The sequence below is a fragment of the Salmo salar genome, chromosome ssa15 (genome assembly GCF_905237065.1).
Source record: "Salmo salar chromosome ssa15, Ssal_v3.1, whole genome shotgun sequence".
NCBI lineage: Eukaryota > Metazoa > Chordata > Actinopteri > Salmoniformes > Salmonidae > Salmo > Salmo salar.
The window spans coordinates 68,600,172-68,621,817 of NC_059456.1; the positions used below are offsets into that span (position 1 = coordinate 68,600,172).

Below are 21,646 nucleotides of genomic sequence, written 5' to 3' on the forward strand. Positions count from 1 at the left end.
AGCTGAACTATAACTGAAACTCCTTCGTATCCTTCACCTGTTCTTACCTGAACAGCACTCTCGCCTTCAGCCTCTCATTTTCACAGAAATATAGCAAATGACAGGGTTACACCCGCACGAGAGAAACTAGCATCTAAAGTAAGGGGAGTGTTGCATCCCAAAACGTCACGTAGATTCACAATAAGTGTTATCGACTAGGCTTGCGCCATATCGTCCTTCTCTCATCCCAGGATTTACAGTATTAATGGCATAGCACACAAAGGGGGCGCTAAAAACGCAAGAAACACCCATTGGGCCTCAATTACCAGAATGCTACCAAAATTAGCACAAATAGTGAAATCACATACACTTGCAGCTAAATGCTAACGAGCAAAAAAACAAAACAAAAATTCCAAAGACAGGCAAATCCAGCTCATTAAGTTACACAAGCATAGCAAGTAGCTACCGAAAGAGAGAAATTGTGCAAATGAACAAAGTTGTGATGCTGCTCTTCCTTCAGAAAAGCATGCATGTGTACGAGGAGCAGATGGGAGAAGAACGGAGGAGAAAACAAAAAAGCTAGTAGGAAGCACATGGAAGAAATGGCAGCTGTACAGATAACTCATCCAAAGCTTTTTGACTTCTATCAGAAAGCCATAAGATATCTGATGGCAAATATTAAGCAGTGAATTGCATACAATGTAACTTCGTCACCTCGTGCTCTGCACAACGGAGACTCGCCAATAGATATAGAACACTAAGGACTCACCAGCTCCGGTCGTCTCCCGTTGAGCTATTTACAAAACACACGTGACTGGCTCGACTGTTCTGCTTTCTCTCTTAATGTATTGCACAAGTTGACTGCAGGTAATAGCTTAAAAAAAAGTAGCTACAAAAACATTTTCAATTTGTTGACGGTGTTGAAAAACCAACCGCGTGGCTTTTTCCAAATACCCCCGGTATACCGCCCAAGCCTATAATCTACAACATTTTTCTTTGCATGAATGCTACGGTATGTAACCTATTCTCCATGTGATCTGTGGAATGCTCTGAGAGCACCAATTGTCTGCTCCAACAGGCCAAAGGGCCCTAGGACTTTAGCTTGGAGGACACTTTGATCTCAGATGGTTTGCATGGCTTACAGATTCAGGCCTTTGTGCTGTAACAGGATAGGCAGCACATTTGCTTTCAGTCCTAAAAAGTGTTGCAGTCACCTCACCTCAGACAATCATGTGTCAAATTGAATGTATGGTTTTGCCCATCTATGCTTGATCTAAGGGGTGAGGGCTAAAGACGGCAGACAGTGACCAATGATTGGGTAAAATGCCTGAGGAGTAACCGATCTCCCACTGCTAAACCCATCCTTGACCCTTGGAAGTTGGGCCCGGAATTCTGTAGTTGACCCTCAGGTTGGATCCCAGGTTGGTTCCCGCTCGGTGACCACCGACCTCGGGTCTGTGTGAAAATATGTGAAATACCGACCGGATCCGACATATTTAAAGAGTTTCGTTCCTAAACAACAAATTCAAAATTTCACACATTTAATTATCTTAAAACGATTGTCAGGGGGGTCCCCTTTCATCAAACCAAATGTGTCAAAATATAATTTGACAAACTGGCATATTTGCTTTCTGAAAACGAGCCACTGCAATCTGCACATATTGAGGGGTGATAAAGGCTACTTGTTGTGGGAGAGGAGCTGCTCTTTCAAGACCTGAGCAATTTATTTAATTTGTTTTATTTATTCAATTTGCTAGTTTATTCCATTTATTAGTTTGGGTTATTTTCTTTCAAATAAAAGTTTGTTAACTAATGTTGAATGACTCAAGTCAAGTGTGTTAGGACTAGCCTATTTGTCAGCATAAAGCTATAATGCAGTTAGACACATTCTTTCTGAACAAAAGACATTCTTTCTGAACAAACATTCTTGACCAAGTTAATCTTCCTGTGTGTGTGTGTGTGTGTGTGTGTGTGTGTGTGTGTGTGTGTGTGTGTGTGACTGATTCCTATTCTACAAAAATATATTGTAGCCTAGTGTTAAAAGGCTGCCGATCATGACCACTGCCAACTAGTGGTCACGATACCAGAACTAACTTCGATACCAGGTTAAGTATCATGATACTCTATACCATCACGATACCACAGCAAAAAAAAGAACGGCACTTGATCCAAAGAGATCTTTTGAGTTCAACAGCATTACATTTGAAATTTGTCAATTTTTCAGAGACAGACATGTAAAGGAAAGGGGATATCTAGTCAGTTGTACAACTGCATGCATCGAGTTAGTGAGATTGTTTTGGCTGATTTCATGGGCATACTGATGAAAAACAATCACTTCTCTTTCCATTTGGGGCTTATTTTATTGTACTTATCAACATTTGCATAGAATAAGCAACCTCTTTCATAAAAGTCTCTCTCTTTAGGACCTAATGACATCATTTACACAGACAGTGAGAGACAGGATAAACGTGACTAGGCTGAGGGAGACGAAGTGAATGCATAGCGGTTTTGCCAATGACTAAGGTTTTTGGTGACAATCAGCTTTGAAGTCAGCATATTTTGCATACTATCAAAGTACCAGTGTAGTGAATTGATAGCTTCAGCTGGAAGGTAACAAGGAAAGCTAGCCTACAAAGCTGGAAGCTACTAGTATCTTCTTGCATTGGTAAAGTGTTCTAGCCTGTAATTAAGCAATAAGGCACAAGATGATGTAGTCCGGACAAAAACCTGGTTAATTATTTTGGTCAAGTTGCTACAGACGCGACCCAGTTAATTCTTCTTGCATATTTGTTAAAATGGTTGCATATAGGCTGGATAATGTGGAAATTTTGCAGAGACAATTCAGTTCCGATCTCAATTTCAAATCCTGAGAAGATCTCTACGAACAGGCTAATAAGAAACTAGCAACCCAACATACTGACAGGCTACAGCTGTAGACAGTAAAAATCAGTGGTGGAAAAAGTACCCAATTGTCATACTTGAGTAAAAGTAAAAGATACCTTAATAGAAAATGACTGAAGTAAAAGTGAAAGTTACCCAGTAAAATCCTACTTGAGTAAAAGTCAAAAAGTATTTGGTTTTCAATATACTTAAGTATCAAAAGTAAATGTAATTGATAAAATATACTTAAGTATGAAAAGTATTAATATTTTCAAATTCCTTATATTAAGCAAACCAGATGGCACCATTTTCTTTACGGATAGCCAGGGGCACGCTCGAACACATAGACATCATTTACAAATAAAGCATGTGATAGGTGAGTCCGCCAGATCAGAGGCAGTACGGATGAGCAGGGATGTTGTCTTGATAAGCGTGTGAATTGGACCATTTTCCTGTCCCGCTCAGCATTCAAAATGTAACGAGTACTTTTGGGTGTCAGGGAAAAAGTAAAAAGTACATAATTTTGTTTAGGAATTGTAGTGTCAAAATAAAAATCGTAAAGTACAGATACCCCCCCCCAAAAAAACTTTTGTACTTTCAAGTATTTTTACTTAAGTACTCTTGAGGATACCGTAGGATAGGGGGCGCCACAGCGCATTTTGAAAAAAAATCGTTCCCATTTTCAACGGCCTACTAATCAAACTCAGAAGATAGGGCATGCATATACTTATTATATATGGATAGAAAACTCTAAAGTTTCTAAAACTGTTTGAATGGTGTCTGAGTATAACAGAACTCAAATGGCAGTCAAAACCCCGAGACCGATTGAAACAGGAAGTGGAATTCTGAATTGTGGACTTGACTTCTCATCTTTCCTTATTAATCACACCGTTAACCATGGTTCAGTGAGCACTTCCTATTGCTTCCACTAGATGTCGCCAGTCCTTTCACAGTGGTTTGAGCCTTATAGAGTCAAAACTCAGTGAATGACACGAGTTTGAAATTGGTCACAGGGGATGGGCCATCACCATTATGACGCCGGGCGCCATGTCTGCCCCCACCTTTGGATACGGTTTTAAAGGCCATGACATCATCCCCCTCGAATCTTATTGGCTCTCTTGGTGTTAGAGGCCCTGAAGATTTATTTTATACAACGTTTGACATGTTTGAACGAACCTACATGCGCGAGGATTGCTTTTATTCTGAACTTCAGAGCTGCGCTTGGAGAGAGCCATAGGACGCGCTACCAACATCAGGCTAATGGAACGTGAAGTATGGACTTTTTGACCGAAAATACATCTGTTGTGGACCTGGGATGCTTTCTGATGAAGACAACTAAAGGTAGGCGATTATTGACAATATTATACAAGATGAGATGGTTCATGCTATTGCGTCCAAGATGGCGCCGAGCTCTGTATATTAGCTCATTTTCTGAGTATCGCAAAGTGTGATTACCCAGTAAAGTTAATTTAAAATCTGGTATGACGGGTGTTCTCAAGAGATATTCATCTATAAATGTTAGATTGACAATATACATTTAAAAAATCGTTATAGTGTAGTAATTTATTGAAATGCAGCATTGTTTACCGGGACGCTTTTGAGGGGAAATAATGAAGTCAACGTCAGACAGAGACGTAAAATGCTGTTTTTATATATAAATATGACCTTTATTGAACAAAAGAATGCATGCATTGTATAACATGATGTCCTAGGGGTGCCATCTGATGAAGTTTGTAAAAGGTTAGTGCTGCATTTAGCTGTTTTATGATTATATGTGATGCAAGTGGTTGGTCGGAAAATGGCTATGAAGCTGCTTTTTACGATGGACTCATCTAATATAATCTAATGATTTGCTTTTCCTGTAAAACCTTTTTGAAATCGGACGACGTGGGTCGATTCAGGAGAGGTGTATCTATAAAAAAAAAAAATATATATTTATTTTTTTTAAAAATTATGATTTTTTTTTAATGGTAATTGGCGATATGATTTTTCGCTGGATTTTGATCCCGCTAACGGGATCAGATGCTGAAGAGGTTTTAAGCCACTGGTAATAATGGAGACACCAGTTACCAACCTGCTGTTCCATTCAGATTCTCTATACTGCTACTCATACGGTCCTGTGTGGTTGGTAAACAACATACAAAGCCAGTGGGATTCAGAGATGAGACCGGAAGGGAAGAGAGAACTCAAGCCGGGGAGAGATGTTACCATGCGAGACACACACACACACACCTCTGTGTGCATGTGAGGACTGGGCCGGTCTGTCATGGACTGTGAGAAACGGTAGCTACAGCAACGACCTAGCTCATTTGAACAGAATCCCTTTTGGCAAGCAGAGTGGCTTCTTAACCTCTTTGGGCTGGGGGGCAGTATTTTCACATTCGGAGTAAACTGCCTGCTACTCAGGCCCAGGAGCTAAGATATGCATACGTTTATAAAACTGTTTGAATGTCGTCTGAGTATAACAGAACTCATATGGCAGGCGAAAACCTGAGAAAGATTTCCCACTTCCTGGTTGGATTTGAGGTTTGTAGTTTTTCAAGTGATTGCCTATCCAATATAGTGTAAATTTGGTCAGATTGCACTTCCTAAGGCGTCCACTAGATGTCAACAGTCTTTAGAACGTTGTTTCAGGCTTCTATTGTAAAAGGGGAGCGAATAAGAGCTGTTTGAACCAGTGGTCTGGCTGAAAGCCTTTAGTTTAGTCGCGCGCTGCCGTGAGCACGAGCTCCGTTCCCTTTCATTCCTAATCACAAAGGAATTATCCGGCTGGAATATTATTGAAGATTTATGATAAAAATATCCTAAAGATTGATTCTATACATCGTTTGACATGTTTCTACAAACTGTAATGGAACTTTTTTTACTTTTTGTCTGGACTTAGTGTCCGCACCTTGTGCATTTGGAATAGTGAACTAAACGCAAACAAAAAGGAGGTAATTGGACATAAAGATTAACTTTATCGAACAAAACAAACATTTATTGTGGAACTGGGATTCCTGGGAGTGCATTCTGATGAAGATCATAAAAGTGTAATATTTATAACACTATTTCTGACTTTTGTTGACTCCACAACATGGCGGGTATCTGTATGGCTTGTTTTGGTGGCTGAGCGCTGTACTCAGATTATCGCATGGTGTGCTTTCACCGTAAAGCGTTTTTGAAATCTGACACAGCGGTTGCTTTAAGGAGAAGTGTATCTATAATCCTATGCATAACACTTGTATCTTTCATCAAAGTTTATGATGAATATTTCTGAAAATTGATGTGGCTCTGCAAAATCACCGGATGTTTTGTAGGCAAAACATTACTGAACATAACGCGCCAACATAAACTGAGATTTTTGGATATAAATATGAACTTTATCGAAAAAGACATACATGTATTGTGTAACATGAAGTCCTATGAGTGCCATCTGATCAAGATCATCAAAGGTTAGTGATTCATTTTATCTCCATTTCTGCTTTTTGTGACTCCTCTCTTTGGCTGGAAAATGGCTGTATGTTTTTTTTTGTGACTAGGCACTGACCTAATATAATCGTATGGTATGTTTTCGCAGTAAAGCCTTTTTGAAATCAGACACTGTGGCTGGATTAACAAGAAATGAATCTTTAAAATGGTGTATAATACTTGTATGTTTGAGGAATTTTAACCTGTGAGATTTCTGTTGTTTTGAATTTGGCGCCCTGCAATTTCACTGGCTGTTGTCGAGGTAGGACGCTATGACAAAGGGGAGAGGGCCAACACACCCAGGAGCCCCATTAAGAGATGAGGTTGTGCGTGTGGAAAGCTAACTTTAACATGTTCACACATGATAGGCTAGTTTCGGTGTGTTTCGCTATTGGGTAGTCCATATGGCCAAAACATTTTATACTTCGCAATTCGAAACTGAAGTTAACTTTTGCCATGGTTTTAGCCATTTTGACTGCCTGTCTGTCTTGCTTGTGTTTGATATGCTTGCTTATATACACAGTGCATTCGGAAAGTATTCAGACCCCTCGACTTTTTCCAAAGTTATGTTACAGCCTTATTCTCCGAATGGATTGAATTAAATGTTTTCCTCAATCTACACACAATACTCCATAATGACAACGCAAAAACAGGTTGAGGAATGTTTGCAAATGTATAAAAAAAACTAACAGGAATACCTTATTTACATAAGTATTCTGACCCTTTGCTAGGAGACTTGAAACTGAGCTCAGGTGCATCCGGTTTCCATTGATCATCCTTGATGTTTCTACAACTTGATTTGAGTCCACCTGTGGTAAATTCAATTGATTGGACATGATTTGGAAAGGCACACACCTGTCTAGATAAGGTCCCACAGTTGACAGTAAATGTCAGACCAAAAACCAAGCCACGAGGTCGAAGGAATTGTCCGTAGAGCTCGAAAGAGTCCTGTTCTGTTATTTTTCTTACACAGTACTTCCGAGTCGGGAGTGGTGTAATGTATGCACCTTCCGCCTTAATCCTTGGGTATGGTAGCCTTCTCAGCCTCCCTTTCTAGAATCGAATCCCGATTACCCGGTACCTGTGGTCACCATGGTAGGCACAGGAAGTCAGATGTAATGTTGATAGGGCAGACATTCGAATGAGACATCACCGCCTTGAAGGACACACAATCAGCTTGAGGTTATTTAGTCACAAAAAGTGACTGGGGTGCCCGAGAGAACCCCGCATGGGTTATGGGTTTGATTAATATAAACGCAACATGTAAAGTTTTGGTCCCATGTTCCATGAGATAAAATATTCCTTAAATATTAGGCCAAGCTCTAGAATTGATAGTTAGCCAAGGAACGTTGGCGTGAGCAAAGGAACCATAACTGGTGAACAATTTACAGTTTCAATGTACCGGCCATGTGTACTTAGACTAGCATGGCTTAATCTTTGAGACAAGCATATGCCAAGTGGTCGTATTAGCTTAGAAAAAGCAAGCTATTTTCTTTGCAAAAATTATGCACGGCCATCAGATTTGTAATGTTTATCATAGAAAGAATGTAGCCAGCTACATTTCCTAACGATTTGCTTTTAGCTCATCTTTCATTTTAACTTGCTACCGGGAAAAAAAAAACAACACCGTAAAAAAGTACCTGAATTTTTTCCCCAAAAAGAGCGCTGTCTGCTGACCGAATGCGGGAACCTGATTTAACAAGATATCAAATATTTTCTCATCCGAGCTGAGAAGTGCAACTCAAGCACAAAATGTGTCCTTTCAAAAATTCAGGATTTGGAGCTGGCCGTGACTGAAGCCAAGCAGAAACGACAATAACAAGCATTTTAGAACTACGTTTACAAAACGCAGCAAGATACTGTTTCTGCGTTCTTTTTTTTTTCTGTGTGAAAAACATGCTTTTATTACAAGCAGGCTTGACTACTGTAATGCGCTCATGTCTGGTCTACCCAAGAAAGTAAATTGGTCAACTGCAAAACATACAGAATGCTGCAGCACGGGTACTGACCAAGACCAGATGGAGAGCACACATTACACCGGTTTTAAGGTCTCTGCACTGGCTGCCTGTGAGTTTTCGAATTCATTTTAAGATTCTTCTATTGGTTTTTAAGTCAATCCACAATTGTGCACCCAAATACATGTCAGACATGCTTTGAAGTTATGTACCCAGTAGGTCCCTCAGGCACTCTCTTTTTAACCATCCCAAAGCCTAGGACCAAGAGACATGGATTGGCAGCCTTAAGTTCCTATTCCCCCAGCCTTTGGAATAGCCTGCCAGAGAACCTGAGTAGGGCCGAAACTGTGGACATATTTAAAAGAGATCTTAAAACATACCTTTTTAGCTTTGCTTTCCGTAGTGTGCTTTTAGTCGTTCAGTTTTTAGTTATTCTTTAGTTTTTTGTATCCTCGTGTTTGTGTAATAAATAAACATTTTTATTTATTTTCATTGTTTTAATTTTTTTTCTTCCTGTAAACTACATCGTGTTGCATTCCATGTCTGAAATGTGCTGTATGAATAAAGATTTATTTGATGAGAAAGGGAAGCCAGGCCTTCACTACTCTCTGAATAAATACCATTGACAGCAGGAAGTCTATAGGGGATGTTGTACCCACTATGACTATGAAAACCTACCCAAACCAGAAACCGTGGATAAATGGCAGCATTCGCGCAAAACTGAAAGTGGGGAAACAGTGTAGTTATTCCCTCCATAAGGCAAATCAAACAGGCAAAACTTCAGCATAGACACCAAGTGGAGTCGCAATTCAAAGGCTCAGACAAGAGACGTATGTGGCAGGGTCTACAGACAATCACAGACTACAAAGGGAAAACCAGCCCTGTCTCGGACAACAAGGTCTTGCTTCCGGAGAAGCAAAACACCTTTTTCGCCCACTTTGAGGATAACATAGTGCCACCGATGCTGCCCGCTACCAAGGACTGTGGGCTCTCCTCTCCGTGGCCGAAGTGAGTAAGACATTTAAACGCGTTAACCCTTGCAGGGCTGCCGGCCCAGACAGCATCCCTAGCTGCGTCCTCGGAGCATGTGCAGACCAGCTGGCTGGTGTTTACAGACATATTTAATCTCTCCCTATCCCAGTCTGCTGTCCACACTTGCTTCAAGATGTCCACCATTGTTCCTGTACCCAAAAAAGCAAAGGTAACTGAACTAATTGACTATCGCCCCATAGCACTCACTTCGGTTATCATGAAGTGCTTTGAGAGGCTAGTTAAGGATCATATCACCTCTACCTTACACCCTAGACGCACTTCAATTTTCTTACAGCCCCAATAGATCCACAGACGACGCAATCGCCATCGCACTGCCCTATCCCACCTGGACAAGAGGGATACATATGTAAAGAATGCTGTTCATTGATTATAGCTCAGCATTCAACACCATAGTACCCTCCAAGCTTATCATTAAGCTTGGGGACCTGGGTCTGAACTAGAGGTCGACCGATTATGATTTTCCAACGCCGATACCGATTATTGGAGGACCAAAAAAAGCTGATTCCGATTAATCGGACGATTTTTTATTTTTCTTTGTAATAATGACAATTACAACAATACTGAATGAACACTTGTTTTAACTTAACATAATACATCAATAAAATAAATGTTGCCTTAAATAAATAAACATGTTCAATTTGGTTTAAATAATGCAAAAACAAAGTGTTGGAGAAGAAAGTAAAAGTGCAATATGTGCCATGTAAAAAAGCTAACGTTTAAGTTCCTTGCTCAAAACATGAGAACATATTAAAGTTGGTGGTTCCTTTTAACATGAGTCTTCAATATTCCCAGGTAAGAAGTTTTAGGTTGTAGTTATTATTGGAATTATAGGACTATTTCTCTCTATACCATTTATATTTCATATACCTTTGACTAATGGATGTTCTTATAGGCACTTTAGTATTGCCAGTGTAACAGTATAGCTTCCGTCCCTCTCCTCGCCCCTACCTGGGTTCGAACCAGGAACACATCGACAACAGCCACCCTCGAAGCATCGTTACCCATCGCTCCACAAAAGCCGCGGCCCTTGCAGAGCAAGGGGAACAACTACTCCAAGTCTCAGAGTGAGTGACGTCACCGATTGAAACACTATTAGCACGCACCCCGCTAACTAGCTAGCCATTTCACATCGGTTACACCAGCCTAATCTCGGGAGTTGATAGGCTTGAAGTCATAAAAAGCTCAATGCTTGAAGCACAGCGAAGAGCTGCTGGCAAATGCACAAAAGTGCTGTTTGAATGAATGCTTACGAGCCTGCTGCTGCCTACCATCGCTCAGTCAGACTGCTCTATCAAATATCAAATCATAGACTTAATTATAATATAATAACACACAGAAATACGAGCCTTTGGTCATTAATATGGTCGAATCTGGAAACTATCATTTCGAAAACAAAACATTTATTCTTTCAGTGAAATACAGAACCGTTCCGTATTTTATCCCTAAGTCTAAATATTGCTGTTACATTGTACAACCTTCAAAGTTATGTCATATTTATGTACAATTCTGGCAAATTAATTCCGGTCGTTGTTAGGAATAAATGGACTTTACACAGTTCGCAACGAGCCAGGCGGCCCAAACTGCTGCATACACCCTGACTTCTTGCACAGAACGCAAGAGAAGTGACACAATTTCCCTAGTTAAAAGAAATTCATGTTAGTAGGCAATATTAACTAAATATGCAGGTTTAAAAATATATACTTGTGTATTGATTTTAAAGAAAGGCATTGATGTTTATGTTAGGTACTAGAGGTCGACCGATTATGATTTTTCAACGCCGATACCGATTATTGGAGAACCAAAAACCCCGATACCAATTAATCAGCCGATTATTATTATGATTTTTTTTTTTATGTAGGTAGGTAGGTAGGTAGGTAGGTAGGTAGGTAGGTAGGTAGGTAGGTAGGTAGGTAGGTAGGTAGGTAGGTAGGTAGGTAGGTAGGTAGGTAGGTAGGTAGGTAGGTAGGTAGGTATGTATACATACATACATACATACATACATAGCTCTGAAGTGACAACAATACTGAAGAGTCTGCTTAGGAGACAAATACTCTCAACTGTTTGAATAATAAAAATAGAGTTTAAGTTACCTGTGATGAATGCTGAAAACAAAAACTGTAATTTCTATATGCAGGAAATCCTATTTTAATAATGGGCATGGTAAGAATTGACTACCAAAGTGCGAGTCATAATTCCCATGACACCTTCTAGCAAAATCTGAAAAGCGGTTCCTTCATTTATTACATAGGATATTTTTAGATTAACTTAAAATAAGGTCTGTGTTTGGTTTAGGCTTACACCACCTTGCCAATTGTATAACTGTGTAGATATCCATAGGATATAACTCTGATCAATATAAGCAAAGATAATTTTTGTTGTAGAGGATTTATGAAAATATGTTGACAAACGTTACTTAGTGAGATTTACACGGGTATCAAAACGCTGAGGCGGTTTAAGCACAAAACACAGACATTATTTGAAGTAGATCAAGACATTCTCTATGGAAGACATGAACGTTATTTTACCGAAGGAACCCCTTTCAAGTTCAGCCGCAAGTTATTACAGGAATTATGACACGTCGACTATCTCTAAACCATATACCTTTGACTATTACGAGCCTGCTGCTGCCTACCACCACTGCTCTATCAAATATCAAATCATACACTTAACTATAATATAATAAACCTTAGGTCATTAATATGGTCAAATCCGGAAACTATCATCTCGAAAACATTATTCTTTCAGTGACATACGGAACCATTCCGTATTTTATCTAACGTGTGGCATCCATAAGTCTAAATATTCCTGTTACATCGCACAACCTACAATGTTATTTCATAGTTCCGTAAAATTCTGGCAAATTAGTTCGCAACGAGCTAGATTCTGTATACCCTGATTCTGCGTGCAACGAACGCAAGAGAACTGACACAATTTCACCTGGTTAATATTGCCTGCAAACCTGGATTTCTTTTAGCTAAATATGCAGGTTTAAAAATATATACTTCTGTGTATTGATTTTAAGAAAGGCATTGACGTTTATGGTTAGGTACAGTCGTGCAACGATTGTGCTTTTTTTTCGCAAATGCGCTTTTGTTAAATCATCCCCATTTGGCAGAGTCTGCTGTCTTTGTTAGGAAGAAATAGTCTTCACAGTTCGCAACAAGCCAGGCGGCCCAAACTGCTGCATATACCCTGACTCTGTTTGCAAGAGAAGTGACACATTTTCAACCTCTATTAGGTACACATTGGTGCAACGACAGTGCTAAATCGTCACCCGTTTGGCGAAGTAGGCTGTGATTTCGATGAGAAATTAACAGGCACCGCATCGATTATATGCAACGCAGGACACGCTAGATAAACTAGTAATATCATCAACCATGTGTAGTTAACCTCTATGGGCTAGGCGGGACAAATTCGTCCCACCTACGTAACAGCCACTTGAAGCCTGTGGCGCGATTTTCAAAACCTTAAAAATCCTATTACTTCAATTTCTCATACATATGACTATTTTACAGCTATTTAAAGACAAGACTCTCGTTAATCTAACCACACTGTCCGATTTCAAAAAGGCTTTACAACGAAAGCAAAACATTAGATTATGTCAGCAGAGTACCAAGCCAGAAATAATCGGACACCCATTTTTCAAGCTAGCATATAATGTCACCAAAACCCAGAAGACAGCTAAATGCAGCACTCACCTTTGATGATCTTCATCAGATGACAACCCTAAGACATTATGTTATACAATACATGCATGTTTTGTTCAATCAAGTTCATATTTATATCAAAAACCAGCTTTTTACATTAGCATGTGACGTTCAGAACTAGCATACCCCCCGCAAACTTCCGGGGAATTCGCTAACATTTTACTAAATTACTCACGATAAACGTTCACAAAAAGCATAACAATTATTTTAAGAATTATAGATACAGACCTCCTCTATGCACTCGATATGTCCGATTTTAAAATAGCTTTTTGGTGAAAGCACATTTTGCAATATTCTAAGTACATAGCCCAGGCATCACGGGCTAGCTATTTAGACACCCGGCAAGTTTAGCACTCACCATAATCATATTTACTATTATAAAAGTTTGATTACCTTTTGTTGTCTTCGTCAGAATGCACTCCCAGGACTGCTACTTCAATAACAAATGTTGGTTTGGTCCAAAATAATCCATCGTTATATCCGAATAGCGCCGTTTTGTTCGTGCGTTCCAGACACTATCCGAAATGGTAAAGAAGGGTCGTGCGCATGGCGCAATTCGTGACAAAAAAAAATCTAAATATTCCATTACCGTACTTCAAAGCATGTCAACCGCTGTTTAAAATCAATTTTTACACCATTTTTCTCGTAGAAAAGCGATAATATTCCGACAGGGAATCTCCTTTTCGGCAAACAGAGGAAAAAAAATCACAAAGGCGGGGGCGGTCGGGTCACGCGCCTAAGCCCAGAGTCCCTTGATCGGCCACTTGAGAAAGGCGATAATGTGTTTCAGCCTGGGGCTGGGATGACGACATTCTGTTTTTTCCCGGGCTCTGAGCGCCTATGGACGACGTAGGAAGTGTCACGTTAGAGCAGAGATCCTTAGTAAAAGATAGAGATGGAAAAGAAGTTCAAGAAATGGTCAGACAGGCCACTTCCTGTAAAGGAATCTCTCAGGTTTTGACCTGCCATTTGAGTTCTGTTATACTCACAGACACCATTCAAACAGTTTTAGAAACTTTAGGGTGTTTCCTATCCATATGTAATAAGTATATGCATATTCTAGTTACTGGGTAGGAGTGGTAACCAGATTAAATCGGGTATGTTTTTTATCCAGCCGTGTCAATACTGCCCCCTAGCCCTAACAGGTTAACTAGTGATTATGTTAAGATTGTTTTTTATAAGTTTAATGCTAGCTAGCAACTTAGCTGGGCTTCTTGCTGCCCTCACGTAACAGGTAGTCAGCCTGCCACGCAGGCTCCTCGTGGAGTGCAATGTAAGGCAGGTGGTTAGAGCGTTGGACTAGTAACCAGAAGGTTGCAAAAACGAATCCCTGAGCTGACAAGGTAAAAATCTGTCATTCCGCCCCTGAACAAGGCAGTTAACCCACCGTTCCTAGGCCGTCTTTGAAAATAAGAATGTGTTCTTAACTGACTTGGCTAGTTAAATAAAGGTGTTAAAAAAAAAAAAAATTACAAAAATATATTTTTAAAAAGTGTCCAAAAATACCGATTACCGATTGTTAAGAAAACTTGAAATCGTCCCTAATTAAAATCGGCCATTACGATTAATCGGTCGACCTCTAGTCTGAACCCCGCCCTGTGCAACTGGGTCCTGGACTTCCTGACGGGCCACCCCCAGGTGGTGAAGGTAGGAAACAACACCTCCACTTCGCTGATCCTCGACACAGGGGCCCCACAAGAGTGCGTGCTCAGCCCCCTTCTGTACTCCCTGTTCACCCATGACTGCGTGGCCATGCACGCTGCCAACTCAATCATCAAGTTTGCAGACGACAACAGTAGTAGGCCTGATTACCAACAATGACGAGACAGCCTACAGAGAAGAGGTGAGGGCCCTGGGAGTGTGGTGCCAGGAAAATAACCTCTCACTCAATGCCAACAAAACAAAGGAGCTGATCGTGGACTTCAGGAAACAGCAAAGGCAGCAAGCCCCTATCAACATCGACAGGACCACAGTGAAAGGGGGATACCTAGTCAGTTGTACAACTGAATGCCTTCAACTGAAATGTGTCTTCCGTATTTAACCCAACCCCTCTGAATCAGAGAGGTGCGGGGGGCTGCCTTAAATTGACATCCACGTCGTCGGCGCCCTGGAGCAGGTGAAAAGTGTCAAGTTCCTCGGCGTACACGTCACTGATGACCTGAAATGGTCTACCCACACAGACAGTGTGGTGAAGAAGGCACAACAGTGGCACTGAGTTTGAAGGTAGGCCTTGAAATACATCCACAGGTACACCTCCAATTGACTCAAATGATGTCAATTAGCCTATCAGAAGCTTCTAAAGCCATGGCATAATTTTCTGGAATTTTCCAAGCTGTTTAAAGGCACAGTCAACTTAGTGTATGTAAACTTCTGACCCACTGGAATTGTGCTACAGTGAATTATAAGTGAAATAATCTGTCTAAACAATTGTTGGAAAAATTACTTGTGTCATGCACAAAGTAGATGTCCTAACCGACATGCCAAAACTATAGTTTGTTTTAACAAGAAATTTGACTCCAACCTAAGTGTATGTAAACTTCCGACTTCAACTGTATATACTGTATTCTACTCTACTGTATTTAGTCAATGCCACTGACATTGCTCATCCTAATATTTATATATTCCTTAATTCCATTATTTTACTTTTAGGTTGTGTATATTGTTAGATATTACTGTATTACTTTTGGAGCTATAAACACAGGCATTTCACTACACCCACAATAACATCTGCATGTGACAAATAAAAATGTATTTGATTTTGACTAATAGTGGGGCACAGGGCCATGGGTTTACATTGTTCCAGTTCTAGCAAATGTGGGGCTTTATCTGGTACTCTGTGATTCAAACTAACAGACAAAGGCACCACAAACACACGTCATGCATGTGTCTACATTGGCAAACTATAAAGGACAAATACTCAGACAAACATTGAGGAGTTACTACGTCCCACCCTGGCGCCCCTCAGGAAAGCCTTCAGGAATGTAACCTCTCTAACACCGATGACAAGGTAACCCAAGGCAGGGCACTACTGCTGCTTTTGACTACAGATGCACACCTCCACTGAGTAAGCACAATGTAGTGTCACCTGAAACCTGGGAGGTCCATCACCCTCTCTTGAACTCAAACAAGAGACGCGTTCTAGTCCAAAACTCCATATCCTAAGCACCAACCACGTGTGAGCCTTTTCCATTCATACTCCTCAACGGTAATGGCTTGCATCCAGGCATTAACCTCATTGATCAGCGGAGTGCTGACACACATGGCCTCTGAAGGTTGTGTAAGTAAGTCACCATGTTTTGGGAGATGCTTGGGTTGAAATATATGCTAATTGACTGGTGCGGGCAATTATCGTCCTGACTGGGTTGTTAGATGAAAGTCGAGGCTTACTATGCAGGCTATGCCCATGGGGAATTGTCTGTCAACAAGGTTTCATCCGTACTCTAACTGTGCATCACAAATGGAAGGGGGATACGCACTGTTCAACATCTGTATGACCCCGGTCATTGCTTGATTTCCGCCAAAATGCTGGTACTTCAAATTACGATGAAGCAGTCTAGGGTCCAGACCTGGGTTAAAAACACTACTACAAAATGTCTCAATTACTTTCACATACACTTCAATTTAAGTATTCAGATGTTATATAAAATACGCAAATTACACAAAACATAAGAATTTAAATAAATAATCAACCCAGGTCTGCTTGTCTCCAGCATCAAAGACACAGACAGGTTAACAACAAGGGTCAGAATAACGTTCCCATACTGTGTTCTCTACTAGCTGATGGAGCAGACATGATTCAGTATCTTGTTGACAGAGACGCAGCATAGACACAGACAGGCAACTGGAGGGAGTAGTCTGTCATGCTCCACCTCGAATTCACTTATCAATTCAGTGGGATGTCGGTTGTAGACAATGGTAAATGTATCTTATACAAGCCATCTTACTATCGTGATTAGTTAACTTGCAAGGCATACATTAGTTAAGAAACCTAGTTAACGCGACGTTTAGGAGGGAGAGGCTAGTTAGCTATGTTGTATGCTAGCTAGCAGGTATACAATGTTTTCGCCAGCGACATTAACCTTTAACACTCTATGTACTTCCTAGCTTACTATCAACTACACAATCAAACAAATTATTGACGTGTTGTCTTGCTTGCTCATATCCAGCTACGCTAACTAGAAAGCTAGCCCGAGAGCTCGTCGGAAAAAAAGCTAGCTAGTGAGCATACAAAAACGAAGATGAAGCAAAAGTTTGTGCGTAGTTACATTACAGTCCATACACAAAACTCACAGAACTGTCACATGCTGTTATATAATTACTGTACCTGAAGCGTTGGGACACCTGGTAACGTTTGACTTAATTTGAAAGGACAGGAGGACCACAAAACGGTGTGAATTGACACAGAAGCGGAAGTAGGTGACCACAGGGGCGGTCTTATTAACAACCGGCCAATCGGATATCCTTGAATGGACCGCCTGATCCACATACACTGAGCCTACAAACCATGAACATCGTCCTTGAGTTGCACCCCTTCCCTCCTTTCCACCCTCAGAACAGCCTCAATTCGTCAGGGTGTTGACTACAAGGTGCCGAAACCGTTCCACAGTGATGCTGGCCCATGTTCACTCCCACAGTTGTGTCAAGTTGGCTGGATGTCCTTTGGGTGGTGGACATACTTCATACACACGGAAAACTGTTGAGCGTGAAAACCCAGCAGCGTTGCAGTTCTTGACACACTAAAACCGGTGCTCCTGTCACCTACTACCATAAACGGTCTCCTCCCCTTAATATACAATGATTAAAGTGGATTTAACAAGTGAAATCAATAAGGGAGCATAGCTTTCACCTGGATTCACCTGGTCAGTCTATGTCATGGAAAGAGCAGGTGTTCTTAATGTATTGTACACTCAGTGTATATACAGAATATACACACACACACAGGCTGGCTGGTGGGTGGACTAAATAACAACTTGTTTTTTTATCCACTTTAGGGACAAGAAGATGTATGCCAAAAACGTATCTAACTACTAAATCAAATCAAATGTTATTTGCCACATGCTTCATAAAAAACAGGTGTACTAACAGTGAGATGCTTACTTACAGGTCCTTTTCCAACAATGCAGAGCTAAAGATATATCTATTTTTAAATATATACAGATAGAGACACAAGGAATAACTACACAGTGAATAACGAATAGCAATAACAGGTCAAAATAACATGGCTATGTACAGGGAGTACCAGTACCGAGTCGATGTGCAGGGGTACGAGGTCATTGAGTTAGCTATGTACATATAGTAAGGGTAAAATGACTAGGCAACAGGATAGATAATAGACAGTAGCAGTAGCGTATGTGGTGAGTGTGTGTGTGACGTCAGTATGCATGTGTACTGTATGTGTGTGTATGTGTGTGTTGGGGTGTCAGTGTAATTACTGTATGTGTGAGTGTGTGGGTAGAGTCAGTGCAAGAGAGTTAGTGCCAAAAAAGGATCAATGCAGGTAGTCCGGGTAGCCATTTTGTTAGCTATTTAGCAGTCTTGTTTAGTAGTCTTATGGCTTGGGGGTAGAAGCCGTTCAGGGTCCTGTTGGTTCCAGACTTGGTGCATCAGTACCGCTTGCCGTGCGGTAGCAGAGAGAACAGTCTATCTATGGCTTGAGTCTGTGGGCCTTCCTCTGACACCGCCTGGTATAGAGGTCCTGAATGGCAGGGAGCTTGACCCCAGTGATGTACTGGGCTGTATTCACCACCCTCTATAGACCCTGAATGGTCGGGTGCCTTGCAGTTGCCATACCAAGCGGTGATGCAGCCAGTCAAGATGCTCTCAATGGTGCAGCGGTATAACTTTTTTGAGGATCTGAGGGCCTATGACAAATCGTTTCAGCCTCCTGAGAGTGAAGAGGCACTGTCGTTCCTTCTTCACAACTGTGTGTGGACCATGGTAATTACTTAGTGATGTAGAACACTGAGGAACATGAAGCTCTCGACCCGCTCTGCTACAGCCCCATCAATGTAGATGGGGGCGTGCCGGCCCGCTACGTTTCCTGTAATCTACGATCAGCTCGTTTGTCTTGCTAACGTTAAGGGAGAGGTTGCTGTCGTGCGCGGCCATGCAGTCACGGGTAAACAGGGAGTACAGGAAGGTGAACAGGGACTACTGTACAAGTGATATCCGACCCAGCAATCCATTTCCAGAGGACAGGGGACTTGATGAATGATGATGAAAAATAGGCCTACTGTTTGTTTTTCATTCCCATCATTCATATCTGAAATCTCCCAATAGCATGGTATTACTATACAGCAGCCATCAACACTCGCTGTCTGCTCTCATGGATACTGGCAAAGTCAGGTGTGCAACCATGTCCATATGAAGGCTCGGGATCATCTAACAATAACTCTCTGGAGAATGGTAATCGATGTATTGAAGTTGATAATGCTTTCGCTGATGATGCTGGTGATGATGGGTGAAAGTACTTGAACTGTAGTGGAGACACCTCCTATGCAAATATGTAAAACTGTGTTAAAACGTGAATGATATCACATTGACAGACGTTGTAAACACATCAGGCAATCACGTACAGCAACTGACAGGGAGAGTATTTTTCATCCCCAGTCTACTTACCTCCAGCATGCCCTGTACCAGAAATAGAGCTGGGAGGGATGGGAGTAGACCTATAGCAATAATCAGCATGCAGTGCATTGTTTATGAGGGATATGTTTGGCTGTCCTGTACTATTCTGCTCATCGATAATGGAGGCAGCAGTCACTTATACACCCACCTGTCCTCAGATCGCTATAAAGCCATGACAACAGGCTTCTGCCATGACCTGCAGTGACACTGTCACAAATATGCACTCACTGCAGATTGTAGTGTTCTATTTTAAGCTTAGGGGTTAGATTTAGGGTTAGGGTTAGAATTAGGGTTAGGGGTTAAAGGTAAGGGATTGGGTTAGACTTAAGTTTAGGTTTAGGGGTTAGGGAAAATATGATTTTGAATCTAAATACATTTTAGGTCCCCACAATGATAGCAAAACATATGGTGTGTGTTTGTGTGTGTGGGTTTCATATCAGAGAGAGACACTAGAGGAGGGAGAGTGAGCATAACAATTCATTTCCAATCCTTCACTGAGAGCAGATGAGATGTTGAGTGGATCAGACAGGTTCTTGTCCTAGTTGTGTTATATATTCAAGTCTGATGATTTAGTGAGCGAGGGTGTTATTTTATCCATTCAAGCACTGCCCAGTTCTGGGCTCTTCAACAAAACATAGACCTGCTTGTCTACCCACACCCTCCTAAAAACCAGGGGGAATTTATTCATAGTTTAATCACAGGCAAGCAATCCATCGCTCTGCACAGAGAGAGTGCATAATTATGGCCATTGTTGAAGCGGCGTCGCCCCGATGGTTCATGGCAACTCGAGAGAGAGAAGTTGTTGAGCCGGCCTCAGAGAAGTCATTCAGCATTATGTACGGTAATTACACAGATAGCCAGTGCTAGAGAATACCACAGGCTGGTTTTGTTTCAGCACTTCGGAGGGGAAAAAAGTATTCTCTCTCGGCATATCATAACTACGGGTCAAAAACGATTTTATTGTGAAATATGGCTTGAACAAGAAGGCTTTGAGTGTATGAAATTAAAGTGCCATATATTTTAGAATCAGATAGGCTTTTCGCAAATGACATATCACATAGTTGTTTTTCTCTGAGAAAATGTTGTGTACTTTAAGTGTTGTGTATATTCATTTCAGGGGTAGTCTAATTCACTCTTACCCATACCTCAGCTGACATGCCCTGATTTGCCCTTGCGGAGTCCTTACTGGCTATTCTTCATATTCCCACTAGATGGAGGTAGAGAACTGTGATGCATGTGATGCATTTTCTTGATCTACTTCCATGGTCAGTTTGAACAGAAATCTAATTCAGTTTCCATTATATATTGTCTCACAATCTCTAGATGAAATCTGTCAATGGGTCAAATCTGTAACTGCTTTGAGAGTGAATTGAAGGCAGTACAGATGTTGTGAGAATATCAAATACTAAAACAGAAACATATTTATTTGGCCATTTGATCAAAAAGACAGCTGAAATTGAATGTAGGCTTACCTTTACACACAAAGGTCACATGCCATTGACGTGTGTCACTCACCACCATATTTAAAGTGTCTAAGGATTTAAGGAGCCTGAGCCTCCCATGTGACACATCAACAAAGAACGAGCAGAGGAACACAATATCATGGCCAAATAAAAGATGAGCACACAGTTATCCTCATTGTTGGCATCCTAACCATCGCTCTGGAGACTTGGTGGCAAGACACCGGCGCAGGGGCCCCAGAAATAGTGTTCACCTAGATCTTTGAGCGACAACAGAGCAGTAGGGGGTCCTAATGTTGATATCGTTATTACAGTTATGCAGGCCATCGGGATCAGGGATGAAAGCTGGAGAAATGCTCATTATCCATACTATAAATATTTTTTACTTCATATCCAACCAGCGGTTGGGCTGTTTAAATCACGGTTTAAATCTGTCTCTGAGATTGCTGGCATGCTTAAGGAATAGCACTGCTGATCGCTAATAGCCATAACAAGTTCTCAAAACGTATGTTGAGGATGACTGGATTCCAATTAC

The 21,646-nt window shown here is 41.1% G+C and overlaps 1 protein-coding gene across 6 annotated transcripts in view; it reads right to left on the reverse strand.

Annotated features, from left to right (window-relative positions):
* Positions 1-17,638, reverse strand: part of LOC106572257 (oxysterol-binding protein-related protein 2) — a 40,279-nt gene extending 22,641 nt beyond the window's left edge. For 2 of the 6 annotated variants that reach the window (XM_045695991.1, XM_014146301.2), the window contains exon 1: positions 17,349-17,566. The gene's annotated coding sequence lies outside the window, so the exon portion shown is untranslated. Of the gene's footprint in view, positions 1-17,348 lie in introns of all 6 variants that reach the window. The other 4 variants (XM_045695992.1, XM_014146302.2, XM_014146300.2 and 1 more) reach the window with 3 other exon arrangements.
* Between the last annotated feature and the right edge of the window lie 4,008 nt (positions 17,639-21,646).